This window comes from Bubalus bubalis, chromosome 16 (assembly GCF_019923935.1).
Source record: "Bubalus bubalis isolate 160015118507 breed Murrah chromosome 16, NDDB_SH_1, whole genome shotgun sequence".
NCBI classification, from domain to species: domain Eukaryota; kingdom Metazoa; phylum Chordata; class Mammalia; order Artiodactyla; family Bovidae; genus Bubalus; species Bubalus bubalis.
Window position 1 is genome coordinate 46,514,308 of NC_059172.1, and position 14,289 is coordinate 46,528,596.

Consider the following 14,289-nt stretch of genomic DNA (forward strand, 5'->3'; position numbering starts at 1 on the left):
GTTGAAATTACCATCATGCCTATTTTACAGAGGCACTGGGTGATGCAGACACTGGTCCATGTCGATACAGCCAACAGAGGCAGAGATTCGAATCCCAAGCTCTTTGGTGATGGACGGCCTCCCTTCCCTGATTGGAAAGATGAACTACCAGGAGCTTCAGGCCGGGACTTTCTGCTGCTCTGTGCCAGGATGCTTTCTCAGGCCTGGTCCAGCTCCCCACTTTCTCCTCTTTCTCTGACAGCAAACCTCAAAGTCCTGGCCGCATTTCCCTCTTCAGGAGCTTCCATCACTGCCTCCTCCTGGTCTTCTCTTCCCAGTCTCAGATGCACAGTGGGCTGCAGTGTATCCAGTTCCCTGCTTCCTCCCTGCTCTTAAAGACAAACATTTGCACCTTTTGTGTTCAAAGTAATTTCAGGCAAGTTCAACAGGGAGGCAGAGTGGGAGTGGCAGAAATAAGAAATCTGTAACATTTTTGCCATCCTGGTCTCTAGTCCAGAGTCCCTGTCTCCCTCATGATATGGGTAAGGAAAGCTTTGGTGAGTTTTTGTTGTTGTTATCATTCAGTTGCTAAGTCATGCCCGTCTCTTTGCAGCCCCATGGACTGCAGCACCCCAGGCTCTCCTGTCCTTCACTGAGTCCCAGAGTTTTCTCAAATGGTGGCCTTTAAACATCCATTTTTATTTCAGAAAGTGGAGCTCCCTCACATCCCTCTCTTTCTACTGTCCCCCCAGTTTAAGGATGAATGTGATGCTTCTTGCTTTTAGGAAATGTCTACCCAATTAAAAGACTACAGCCAGGCTGGGCATTGGACATTTCTTGCCTCACCTGGGCAATTTGCCTCTCTGGAGCCTTCTAAACTGTGAATCACTCAATTTCCTGGCTTCTGACATTTCCAACTTGTCCTCCTGGGGACGCTGTCGCATTATATCTTGGCTCTAATCCTTTGAGGGCAGGAAGACCCTGGCTAAGTGAATGGGGAGCTACCCCTGATTATTAGGACACTGTTCTCAGAAGCAACTCAGGACACTGAAGACTGAAGAACTAGGGCCCATCACTCACCAAGAGACCACACATTTTCTCCAAATTTAAAGTATTCAATTTCTTATTGCCTAAGAAAAATCTCATAAGGGAATCTGAGCCACGAACAAAGAGGGGGGGCAACTGTAGATTTATGTTCCTTTTTCGTTCTTTTTCTTTTTTCAGTTGAAAGATAATACAATTAGGTTGGTATAGAATAGGTGATTGTCTCACCAGGTGATTCTTAGGGGAAAGCAGAGATGGTGCAACTTGAAAATAATCTAGTATCAGCCGCAGCTGTGGAGAGGGAGGGACAGTCGGCATTCTCAGTGGGCAGTGAAAGTCGATTATTCGTTACCACCAAAGATTTGACAGTACACTGAACACACGACATTATATTTATGCTACATAAAATAATGTGATACAATTTTTATGACCCAATTTAATCCAGCAGAGGGTATCCGTTTAATAAAGACAAGGACACTAGAATTAAAATTATCTATAGATCTACATAACAAAAGGCTTGTAAAAAGGAGCATGCTAATTTGACAGGAAATAGATAGCATTGTCATAAAGTTTGGAAAATGGAGAGAAAGTGCCTCACTCTGAATTTGTGTGAGTTCAGCTGACAGGTGCTGAGATTTGTAAGAGGAAACAAGGGAGAAGCACACAGCCGTCTTTTCTGAATTCCTGGGCCAAGCACACATTCTGTTCATGTATTCATTCCTCTGACAGCAAAACGGAGTATCTGCCGTGTAAAACTTTACCGTTTTAACAACTATCCAACAAACAAGCAAACTTTCCCACAAGCGTGTAAGATTGTTCAAAGTTGAATTTCACTCTGTGTGGGTACCTGGCTTACCTTCTGGATATCCATGGCAACTGGCTGGAAATGGCTAATATAAATATAGAAAAATCAGCACTAGCTGCTCTCCAGACCCGTGGAGAGCTGTGTGCTCAGAGCTCCGTGTGATTTCACTGAAAAAGAAAAATAAGTGTGACGTGTGGGTGGATTTCAATTTTATGTCCACCCGTCAAGTGTTTATGAAACTTCCCTTGAGAATCCCTGGTCCCTGCCCTCAAAGGACTCACAGCCCATTGGGGATGTAAGTTACTCTGATGTGTGGGCTTTTTTTTAAAATCGGAGTATAGTTGATTTACAATGTTGTGTTAGTTTCAGGTGTACAGTGAAGTGAATTAGTTAATACATATATCCACTCTATTTTAGGTTCTTTCCCTAGGTCATTACAGAGTAGAGTGGACTTGCCTGTGCAAGTCCTGGGTCCTTATTATGTTATCTATTTTGTATATAGTAGTTTGTATTTGTCAATCCCAATCTCTCAATTTATCCCTCCCCACCCCTTATCCCCTGGTAACTTATGGTTTTTTACATCTGTGACTATATTTCTGTTTTGTGTGGGCTTTCTCTTAAGAGTTTGAAGTTGAGAATAAATCCTCAAGTTTTTCCTTACCCATGTTCTTGGTTCAACTTTGTTTTGGAGTCAGCTTCTCAAGTCTCTCTCTATTTTATCCACCAGTCAACTCCCTTGAACTTGAGTCAACTCCCTGAGCCAACTCACCTTTCCTTCCGGCCAAAGCCCCACTAAGGATTAATCCACCCTGTGGCTTCCTTTACTGCTTAGGTTTAGAGAGGTGGGGATTTGAGGATATCAAGCATCCAACCCCTGTCAGCCAATGGTCAAGTCCTGAGCTCTTTTCCCTCAAGGATAACATCAATCTCTGCCCCTTAGGACTCCAGGACTCCCCTGAGATGCTTCAGGGAGTACTGCAGAAAGGGAGGAGAAAGAAGAGAGGCTTGCTCAGGCCCTCTCCCCTGCTACAATCAGGGTAGTTCCCTGCATCTCTTTTATGTTTCAACTCCACATAAACACTATCAAATTCGTATGAGCCTCATCAAGGATGGAGACTGAGAGGCAACTATTGGATTTGACCATTAGGGAGTCCTTAGTGGTTTGTGTCGTTAATTTTATGGATCAACTTGACTGGGCTACAAAGTGCCTGGATATTCAGTTAAATGTTATTCTGGATGTATCTGTAAGGGTGTTTCTGGATGAAATTAGCTCCTGAATTGGTAGACCTAGTAAAGCTAATTGCCCTCCCAATGTGGGTGGGCGTCACCCAGCCTGTTGAAAGCCGGAATAGAAGGAAGAAAAGATGAGGAGGGAGGAGCTCAGTGTCTGCTTGTGTGTTAAGCTGGATCGTCAGTCTTCTACTGCCCCAGGATGGGGACTTTCTCCCCCGCCCCCCTGGTTCCCAGGCCTCAGACTGGAGCTGCATACCTGGCTTTCCAGGTCTCCAACTTGAAGAATTGATGCTTTCGAACTGTGGTGCTGGAGAACACTTTTGAGAGTCCCTTGGACAGCAAGAGGATCAAACCAGTCAATCCTAAAGGAAATCAACCTCGAATATTCATTGGAAGGACTGATGCGGAAGCTGAAACTCCAATACTTTGGCCACCTGATATGGAGAGCCAACTCATTGGAAAAGACCCTGATGCTGAGAAAGATTGAGGGCAGGAGGAGAAGGGGGTGACAGAGGATGAGATGGTTGGATGGCATCACCAACTCAATGGACATGAGTTTGAGCAAACTCTGGGAGATAGTGAAGGACAGGGAAGCCTGGTGTAGTGCAGTCCATGAGGTCGCAAAGAGTCGGACACAACTGAGTGATTGAACAGCACAACTTGCAGATCATGGGAACTCAGCCTCCAAAATCATGTCGTGAGTCAAGTCCTTATAACAAATTTCTTTCTATCCATGTATAGCCTGTTGATTTTATTGCCTTGGAGAAGTTGATTAATCAGAGGAGTGGTAGGGACAGAAGCCAGGCTGAAATGAGTTGCTGGGAGGTGAGCAAGTGAATGTGGTAAATATGAGTACATTTTTTCTATAATGAATGTAAGGATGTAACTTGAGTAGGGATGGAGGTACAAGATTTAGGGAGCACTTCCTTTGAAAATTCATGAGCTTGAGAACAGAGAGGAAGCTGCCAGCAAGTTGGGAAGGGGTCACCGAAAGTATGTGTAGGGAGGGCAACTGGGGGCACATGGTGAATGGGTGGGAAAGGAGCTAAGAGAACTAACTGCCTGGTTGTGTGAATTCAGATGAGTTACTTGCCCTCTTGAAGCTCTGTGCTTTTGTTTATAAACTGGACATCACAAGCCTTATTGGCTTGTGAAGATTAAAGGAGACAGAGTGTGTGAAAGCAGGTTCATAGGGTCTGGCACACAGCAGGTAGTCCCTCCTTCCTTCTCTTCTTTTCCCTCAGCTTCCTGACATCACTGTCCACCATCTCCTGGTTTCTATATTTCTGTCTGCATCTGTGATTGGCATTGGCAGGTCAGGGTTGAAACCATGGCTGTACTGTGTACTGACTTTAGGTGAATTAACCAACCTACCCAAGCCTCGGTATTGATATCTATAAACTGGTGACACTATTTCTACTTTAGGGTTATGTGAAGGTTAAACGAGTCAATATATATGAAGCCCCTAATGAAGCGCCTCACTTACACAAGAGACGGTCAAGGAAGAAAATAGCTTAAGTGACTCAGCAGACTGAAAGCTTTACTCAGCTGACATGCATCAGTGAACTCCTGAGACCAGGTGACTCAGAGTTGAAGAAGGATTGTTAGTTTTATGGGGTGGAGAGAAGAGTGGTATGTGCCCTTGTGGTTTGGCTCACGTAGTCATTTTCATCACTAACGGCTGTGAAACTTGTGCTTGGAACTGTGCCTCTTGTTCAGGATCACTGATGCCACCCTGGAACAGATCTTTCGAGAACGTTTTTAAAAAAAAAAAAAAAAAAAAAAACACTGCAGCTTTTCTATTAGTCAAGGACTGGGGAGGAGGAGGTAGCAGGGATACAGAGGAAAGAGGGAAAAAGAGGGAAAGATGACAAGGGTCAAGGCAAGGAGAGCTGAGGAGCTTCTATCATGTCTGTCTTCATTCTCTTTATAATATTAAGTAAATGTGCTGAATGAATGAATATATAAATGCATGTCTGGCCTAAGTACTATCTTAATATATTCTACTGAGATAGTTAACCAAATGAAAATTATCTAAATGTAAAACAAGACTATATATATATATACACACTTATCTATATTTAAATATATATATTTGAATTTAAATATTCATATTTGTTAAATATTTAATTTTTCAGGTTTCCTCAAGTTCTCTATCCTACAGAATCATCTTATCTTTAAATATTAAACCAAAATGATTCAAGATTCTCTCCTTGGTTATTTCAGGAATTACGGCCTTTCATGAGGTTTCTCTCAAGAAATATTTTTGAGATTTCCTCAAGAACCTTTGTCTGATCTCTGGTCACCCTCTGCCCTGGTACTAGAAGCAGTCCCCTGGGTCACTGACTCTTGTAAGAACAAGATGAGTCTCTAAGTTCGTAGAGAGACACCAAGTGGCTTCAACTGGAATAAGTGTGTGTGATGTGAAGGTGGAAGCCAGGCAGATTCATCCTACACCCGTGTTTGATATCTTCTCAACTCTGGACTTTTAAACTTTAATTTCTTCTCACTCTCATCTCACCTGAGCAATTTATCTAGGTCCACTTGCTATAGCACTAATCCAAGCATGTTATTTTGGCTAAACTCTCCATGACTCCTATTCCCAACACAAATAGAAACTTCTCACCCTGCATTCAAAGCCTAACCTCTACTCTTTCTTGCAAGTTTATCTGGATCAACAAGTTTAACTAGATAACAAGTTTCTCATGTTTTCATCACTTATTTTGTCTTTTGCTGCCATCATGTCTTTGATTTGGCTGTTTCCTTATTCTTGAAGGCCTTTCCCATTTTCACTCCTGGAAAAGTCAGCTTGGTGCAGTAGGGAAAGACATTTCTGGGATTTGGCTTTGGTTCTATCCTCAAATAGTTGTGGATTGAAGTCTCACTTTACCCATTAGTTAAATGGGGATAGCAATATCTATTTGGTAGGGCTGTTGGGGGGATTAGCTATAAAGTTGCATGCTAGTGTCTGGCATGTAGTTGATGATCAAAACTGTTGCTATCTCATTCTTCAAATCCATCTCAGTTGACATTTTCTTCAGGCATCCTCAACCTCTACAGATACTTACTGGTATCTTACTTAGCTCTCTATGGTGTTTTTTTTTGTGTGCATCTTATTGAATGTCCATGCACTTGCTCCATCTCCCTCTTTAGGTTTTAAGCTCTTAAGGACAAACCTGGAGTTGTCTTTATCTTAGCCTCTGCAGAAAGTGCCATGCAACTGGAGCAGTGACTTGCAGCTGTGCTCAAAGTATTTAATAAACATTTGTTGAATTTAGTTGAAATGCATGAAACAACCCAATCCCATTATTATTCTGAGAAATGTCAGTCTTAAGAGCCACAGTCATGCCAGGCCATCATGCATTATTCATGCAAAATTACCCTCAGTGCCCTGGTTTCTTGGTCCACCATCAGAGTAGGCAGGACAGTGCTGTGGGCTGGGAAAATTTACATTTCAGAAGATCTGACCTCTCTCCCCATCAGCACGTACAGTGAGGTTAACATGGCATTGCCAATTACCGAACCAAAGTTCTTGTAGTTCTCTCTCACAGAAGTTCTGGCAGGAATACTGGGCTTTCCATGCAAGTCCAGCTCAAATTTATTAATTTTTTTCTTTTCAGATTTTTAGTATTTCAAAAAAAGCAAAACTCAAGTACTAAGTGCAGACCCAGAGGAGAGAAATTGTTTAGTGAAAGAATTTCATTTGGCATTAGAAGAAAATATTTGGGGAGAGGAGGTACGGAAAATCTGGACATGGAAGTGGCTGGATCCTCCATGAGAAGCTGCATGCAGCATCTCCCTTTCTTTTCATTTCCTAACTTGCTAAAAAGTTTGAGGTTTTATGCTGTCCCAGAGTGGATAAGCCTATGATATGTATGTGGCTGATTTCATATACTCTGACAGCTCCATCACAGTTCTGACAGCTAAAAATCCATCTTCTGCCTCTTATCATACTGAGATGTTGATGTTATGTTGGTGTGTTTTTGAAGTATCCTGAAGCCATGCTTAGAGAACTCAGGATTTGCTGTCTTTTTAGAATTTAAAGCATACTTATTTTGAATTGATTTACTTACAAAATGACATCTTTCTGGAAGGAATGAACAATCAAGTAGAGATCATTTCGAGCTGAATTATACAAAAATCCACAGTCTCTTTCTTCATGCATATTATTCTTGCCAATTCCCTCCCTAGCCAAGCCATGGTATCTTTGTAGACGCTGTTCCCTCTGCTTAGAATGCTCCCCACCCGTGTCCTTATGTGGGACCAGGTCATCTTCAGCTAGCATCAAATGCCATCCTTTTCAACTCCAGGGAGAGTGAATTGCTCCCTCTTTCTCCCTCTTTTTGTTCCCATACATATCTCTCTAGTGTTGCCTTTTTTTGTTGTTGTTAACTGCTGTAGTCATTTGTATGACTTTTTCCAGTTTCTCTTTGTTTTCTATGACCTGCATAAAAAGTAAAATACAATCCTCAAGTCAATCTCAAGGAATTGGCAGTAGTGAAAAGAAACAGAGCAGCTTAGAATTCTGCTCTACAATGGTAACAATCATGGAAAACTGTTAAAAGATAAAATGGTGACTCTAGGAGATGATAATGGTAAAACACGAGGCAGAGATGATCCAAATACACACAGTCCCCAAAACAGCGTGTACAAAGAGATGGTGAGGATGTTTCCTGTTTCTCACCACTGAATGCTGTAAATAAGAAACAGATGTTTACTGTGAAGTCACTCCTTTATTATTTACTCTTGGTTGTATTAGAAATCACCTTTCCCCACTTAGGTTATTTTTCCTAACTTTCCAAATGGTGTTCAAAATAGTAGTTATATTTTATATGGAATAACTGGGTTCACTGTTCATTATTTATGCATTTTTATAGCAAACGTTTCTCCACTTAACACATTATTCTAGAGGGTCTTATCTAACTCTCTGATAATTTCAACAGAATAACTATTTGAGTTGTATAATTTCTGAAAAATTTTCAGGTCCTATGTCTTTCATGAAAAAATAGTAAATTGAATGGACATATCCATCTTATATCAATCTTTTTCTTTAAAAATTCTGAAAACAATTCATTGTCTTCAGACATTTTAAGTTGAGGTAGAGGAATGTGAAAGTATCTTAATATGGGTTCACTGGAAATTTTTATAGGTAGTATATCTTGAAGAGATAAATGCAAAGCTGAGAGATGGTAGATAGATATTGTAGATAAAATATCTATATTCCCTCAACCCTGTTCCCATCCACCTAGTTCCCACCCGCATCTCACCACAAGTAAGATGATTTCTGTATCTAGTCAATAGATAGAACCACTGAAAGAGGTTTCTTATGCACAAACAAAAAACATAAATATATATTCTTATCCCTCCCCACACACTTTACAGAAAAAATAGAAAAGGAGAGGAAATACTTATTTTACTTTGGTTGGAATGAAAGCAGGCAGTAGAAGACATGAAAAGAGGTATATTAACTCTCAGATTGAGCTGATAACTAGTGAAAAAGCATGAAGGAAGAAAATCCTCAAAGGATAGAGCTCCTTATTCACCAAAAAAGAAATTCTGAAGTTATGCTGGAATAGATAGATAAAAATTGATGGTTATAGCACATGGGATATTTGTGGAAGGTCTGAAGTTAATGATGAGTAATGTTAAAACAGAGTATTTACCTTCTAAATCATACTAGAATAAAAAAAGAAACTAATGTTGCTCCTACATCAAAAATTCATAATAGAAAAGAGCCCTCAAGGAAAATTAATGTTTAAAAGCATAAACTAGGATGACAGACCTAGTATTGCAACGATCATCCTGCTATACACTTTGAAATAGTGGCTTGATAAATTGTAGTTTATTAGCCCTTGCAAGGTGGTGAAGATAAAGGAAATAATCTTTGTAAGTACTGAAGGGTGATCTCAGAAAAAGCATTTAAAACATGAAGTTAAGTGAAAAGCTGATATGTGCCTTGGGATTGCAGCTATGAAATAAATGTGGACAGGTGGAAGGCCATGTAGCAGGGTAGAGTGTTGAAATTACGGGATTTATTTTTGCTTCTCTTAATTCGTATTTCCTTATGTTCTGTATCTTTTCCTTTACTAAATTAAAAATGACAGTATCGATGATTATAATCTATGAAACCACCTTAAATTATATTTTTAGAAGGTTAAAAATCTCTTCCCACTGCCCACCATTCTAATCCTCTTGAGAGATTATCAACATTAACAACATGTTTTATTATCTTTCTGTATTTCTTTTATGCTTAACACAAACACACATAGTTAAAACTTTTTGGTTGGTGCTGGTGTTTGCAATTTGCAAATTGTGTTTCTCATTTAACAATACATCATGGAAAGTGAGGGATAGCTCTATTTCAATTTTTTTATTTTTGGAGTGTGGTTGATTTACAGTGTTTTTAGTATGTAGCAATATCCCTAATTCCTCACCTAATTCTTCCCAGATTTTTGCTTCTCTAAGCCATGATAAGATAAATATCATGTACATGTATTCTTATGTACTAGAGCTTTTATTCTGTTAGATAAATTTTCCCAAGTAAGATTTGTGGACAGTTGGTTGTATTGTCTATTAAGACATTATTGACTGAAGACATATTAATGCTACTGGTATTAGTTTCTGCAAAAATCCTTTGGTCAATAATGTCTTTAAAAAGAAAGAACTTGGAGGAAAAAGGGAGTTTTTTTTATAAATTCATGCATATTTACTTTGGCCGTAGCTCTTTGAGATGATCATTTTTTCCCTTAGTCGTTCACTCTGTGCTTCTTTATTCACAGCCTCATGTACACATGAGGTATAAAAAGCTGCACATATTTACTGAACATACAGTTCAGTAAATTTTGACATATGTATATACATAGAAAAGCATCAACCTAATTAAGATAAAAAACATACTCATTGCCTCCAGTAGTTTCTGCATGCCTGTTGGTTATCCATATCTGCCTCCCATCTCCCAGGGAACCACTAATTTAAAGAAGGAAAAAGCAAGCCAGTGCTGGGTAGGGGTTTCCAGATCCTGACCCTCCCCTCGCAGGCCCCGCTCCTTTCACTCTCCTAGGTTGGTCTTCTAGGATCAGGGGTCAGAGACACCAGGGTGCAAATCCTCACTTCTGCTGCTTTACTGTGTGGCTGGTATGAGTCACCTTTGCCTTTTATTAAATGTGTTAGGGACTATTCCAGGCACTGGGAACGCTGCAGTGAAGAAAACCTACAAAAAGTCTGCTCACTTGGGCTTACTCTAGTGTGGGAGAATGATCACATCACCGGTCTATTGGATCTGGACCTACCTCCCTCCCTCCAGTTGCTACTATATCTCTCTCGTACCCCTTAATAAATTTTTTGTTGAAGTATGGCTGCTTTACAGTGCTGTGTCAGTTTTTGTTGAACAGCAAAGTGAATCAGCCATACATATACGTGTATCCCCTTTTTTTGGATTTCCTTCCTAAATAGGTCCCCACAGAGCACTAAGTAGAGTTTCATGTCCTTTACAGTAGGTTCTCACTAGTTATCTATTTCATACATGATAGTGTCCTTATGAGATGGTCATTTTTGTAGGATCATTTTTCTAGGTTCTTTTTTGATCCGTTCTGAATTAAATTTTAGGTCAGATAATGGAGGACACAGATTTTGAGAGAGAAAAGAAGGGTAATAGAAGGAGTAACAGAAGAGGTGATTAGGGCCAAAGAAGAAGAGAATTTAAAGAAGAGAATTGCTCCACAGAGTTAGATGCTGGGGACAGGCAGAGGACAGGCGTTTCTTCTATTGATGGGGCGGGGAGGCTGTGCATGAAATGTCTTATGTATCTCTCCTGGGCAAAAGGTGGGATGGTACTTCTTCCATTCCCTTGATGTTAGGAAGGTCCCTGTGACTTGTTCTTGAGTGAAATGAATGCAGAAGTGACATGTGTTGCTATGAGAAGACTTTAAGAGCTGGTGTTCAGTTTTCCATGTCTCTTTCTCCCTATCAGAGTGACAGGTGACCTTCCAGCTGTGGAGATTCCATAAACCAGAGCCCCTGAGTGAGGATGGCATATGGCAGAGTGCCCCACCCCCTTACCTCCCAACCACTGTGGGATATACACATGTAGGATGAATGGGATATAAACCTTATTATTAGACGCCATTAATATTTCATGGTTGTTTGTTTCTTTAGCATAACTCAGCACATCCTGACTGATACAATCACCTAGAAAAGAGGTTCAGTTGAGAAATCCTGAACTCTGATGTCAAGGTGGTTAAAAAGTAATTAGATTGTAGCTCAGGAGGTTAAAGAGTAGGGTGTGTAGTGAGGAAGTATAAGTAGCAAGTGTTAAATTTCTTTCAAGGTTGCTTAGGGGCTATCAGAACCCGGTTCTGCCAATTTGTTAAAAAATGCTCTTTGGGGAAATCCAGGAATAATTCTAGAACACATTAAAAATAAACTTAGAAACATTAACTGCATAAATAATGACAAAACCAAGGCATATACTGTAGAACTCTTTATATATAGAATAAGATTCTACCAGCTTTTTGTGCATCTCGGCGTGTACTGAAGATATAAGAATATCACACAATTCCTCTGTGTTCTAGGAAATATTTTATTTCTCCAGATGAAATATGTTTTCTTTTAGTGGTTAATGAGAATTATGTCAACAACTCTACAAAACCAATGTGCCCTGTTTTTTTCTTGTTTAAGTTGCCAGGGAGTTAAAAGATTATCTTTTGCTTGGATGGCTTCGTACAACTCACTTCCATTAGGGCCTAGCTTGTGGAGTAGAGCATGAGGCATGGGGTCATGTGGGAAGATCTGGGGGATGTAGACCACCCAGGGTGGCTGAAAGCAGCAAAGGCTCTGCTCCTGATTGTTGGCCAAGACAACTTGGAATATTCTATAACTTGCAAAGACCCACCAGACACACTATGGGAACAACAGAATGGAGGAAAGGTGTGCATGTATATGTGTGTATTGTTTGCATTTTACTGCAGATGCCCCTTAAACCAGTAGTCACATAACTAGTAAGGTCCAGCAACATCTTGAGAATCATTCAGTTATAGTGGGACAGTCTGAAGAAAGAAAACAATGCTGATAAGGACCTACTTCCCAGCAGATAAAACCAGGACTGTCTAGTTTTCAAGATCAGAATTCTTGAAACTGCAAATCAAATGCTCTTAGAGGCCTGTGAAATTAATTTAGAGCATCTCAAGTTTTTAAAAAATAAAATGGAATAGAAAATGTTAAGCATGCATCCCATGCAGTAAAGCTAAGGGTTCTTTTTTCTTTCTAAATGAAACTTCTGTTGAAGTGTATATGTGTGTGTGTGTGTTTATCCTGGGTTGTAATTAAGAATGCATTTCTTACTGGGATTCTGGTCAAAACCATTTGAAAGCCACTGGTCTAGAGATATACAGAACCTAAATCTATTCCATGAGGAAAGGGGCAGGCCAGAAACACTAAGAGACTAAAATTTAGTGATACCAAAAGACAGGTGAAGACTGGACATTAGGAAGCTGACACCCATGTTAGTACCACTGACTAATGAGGGATCTGGGCCTTACCAAGCGTGCAAAGAAGAGGAGCGCTTTCAGTGAGTGTGCAGCTTTGGCCTGGCTGAACATAGTTTGTTAGAGTCAATAAGTGTTTAAATTGGCATACCATGTCAGTAGCGATTTGTATTAAATCTCTCTCCTTGATCTTGGATCAATTTCCTCCTGCATAATAAGCCAGAGGGATAACCTGAGAGAGAGACTGAAGGTCAAAGAAAAGGAGTGGTGCTGAGCAGAGGGCCCTGGGGTGGGGCCAGAGCAATGTGTACAGGGGTGCAGGGGAGGGAAAGTCTGAAGCCCAGAGCATCAGGACCAGTTCAGGGCTGGGGCTTCAGAGCAAAGACCTTGGAGGTATTGAACATCTGATTTTAGGTGGTTCTCTTGCCCAGTGTGAGGGCAAACCTGAGAGGTTCGAGTTTGCACGAAGGACCAAATATCCTTCCTTTAATTACGTGGTTATTTTTGGTGGTGTTATTTTATTTTAGGATGCTAAGGCCTTTGAATCTTTCATTAAAAGTTATTTCAATTCTTTTGCTAAACCAGCAGCCTGAGAATGATAAATAACTAAATGGAGATTGGTAAGACTGTAGCTCATCTTATTTTATGTCTTAGCCTCTTGTTTCTACTACCCTATTGAGAGTTTATAGGCTGTAGCTCTTTCCCTATCGATGAAGTTTTAGAGAGCAGCCAACATACCCAAAGTAATGCCTGTTCTTGGGACTCACAGACACTTTAAGCTGCCACCAAAGTTTTCTCTTAAAACATTACCTTCTGTCTTTTCAATTTTATTGCAGCATAATTTTCCAACCTCTGAAGACTGTTCCAACCACGGAACCAGACTTACCACTGAATTGAGATTTTTTTACCCCCTTTATTTTCAACACTCTGGCTTTGCCTGGCATGCTGCAAAGATCTTATAGTCATCCAGTCTAAAACTGTAATTCTGACCACGCACAGTGTCACCACAGGGAAATTGGTATCAAAGAATTCTGTTTAGGTTATTGTTCACGATAGAGGGTACAATATGTGCTTGTTAGAATATTTATCTTTCTTTGTTGTTAGGAAGATTGTAAAAACAAAAAGAACCTCCATTTAGGATAGTAGCATATTTTATTTAACTGAACACTGTTTAATAAATGGGAACACATGTAAGGCAAGATACAATCTACAGCAGTATTTGTTTTTTAAAAAATTGAATATAAATCTTTACTAAAAAAATTAACCTTTGTCACAATGCTAATTGCATTTGGCTAGTACCTTACTCATTTGCTTCTATTTTTCTCACTTTTGTTTATTTACACCTTGCAGAGAAAATTGGTCTGTAAAGACTTACCCTTTGGCCCATTACTGCCTCTAACAATCACTTCAGGAGCTGGTCTGCATCCTGATCATTTGACCTTGTGTGTTCTTAGCTCTAATTAATTCTAAAAGTCAAATTTTTCTTGCTCTACTCAGTAACTAATTTCTTAAAGGAGTCAGGCTCTCAATTGCCTTATGAACATTTAAAACCTATAGGAGAAATCAAAACTAAATAAATTTAAAAACCCAAACATTTTTTTTCACAAGCTTCAGTACTGCTTTTCCATTTTTACAACCATTCAAATATATATTTTTATAAAAACACACAAAACATCTACGGAAAAGACCCAAATGCTCCTCCTTATCTATTTTTGTCCCTACCTACTCCCTGCAAAGAGCCAACAA

The 14,289-nt window shown here is 39.9% G+C and overlaps 1 long non-coding RNA gene across 2 annotated transcripts; it reads right to left on the minus strand.

The window, feature by feature from the left end:
* Positions 1–233: 233 nt before the first annotated feature.
* Positions 234–2,733, minus strand: LOC123329782. Of its 2 annotated transcripts, none has more exons than XR_006545334.2 (3): positions 2,598–2,733; positions 1,880–1,995; positions 234–370 (listed from the first exon to the last, which is right to left on the minus strand). It is a non-coding gene; the product is annotated as an uncharacterized LOC123329782 (long non-coding RNA). The 2 variants fall into 2 exon arrangements; XR_006545335.2 differs by having other exon boundaries at positions 2,490–2,629.
* Between the last annotated feature and the right edge of the window lie 11,556 nt (positions 2,734–14,289).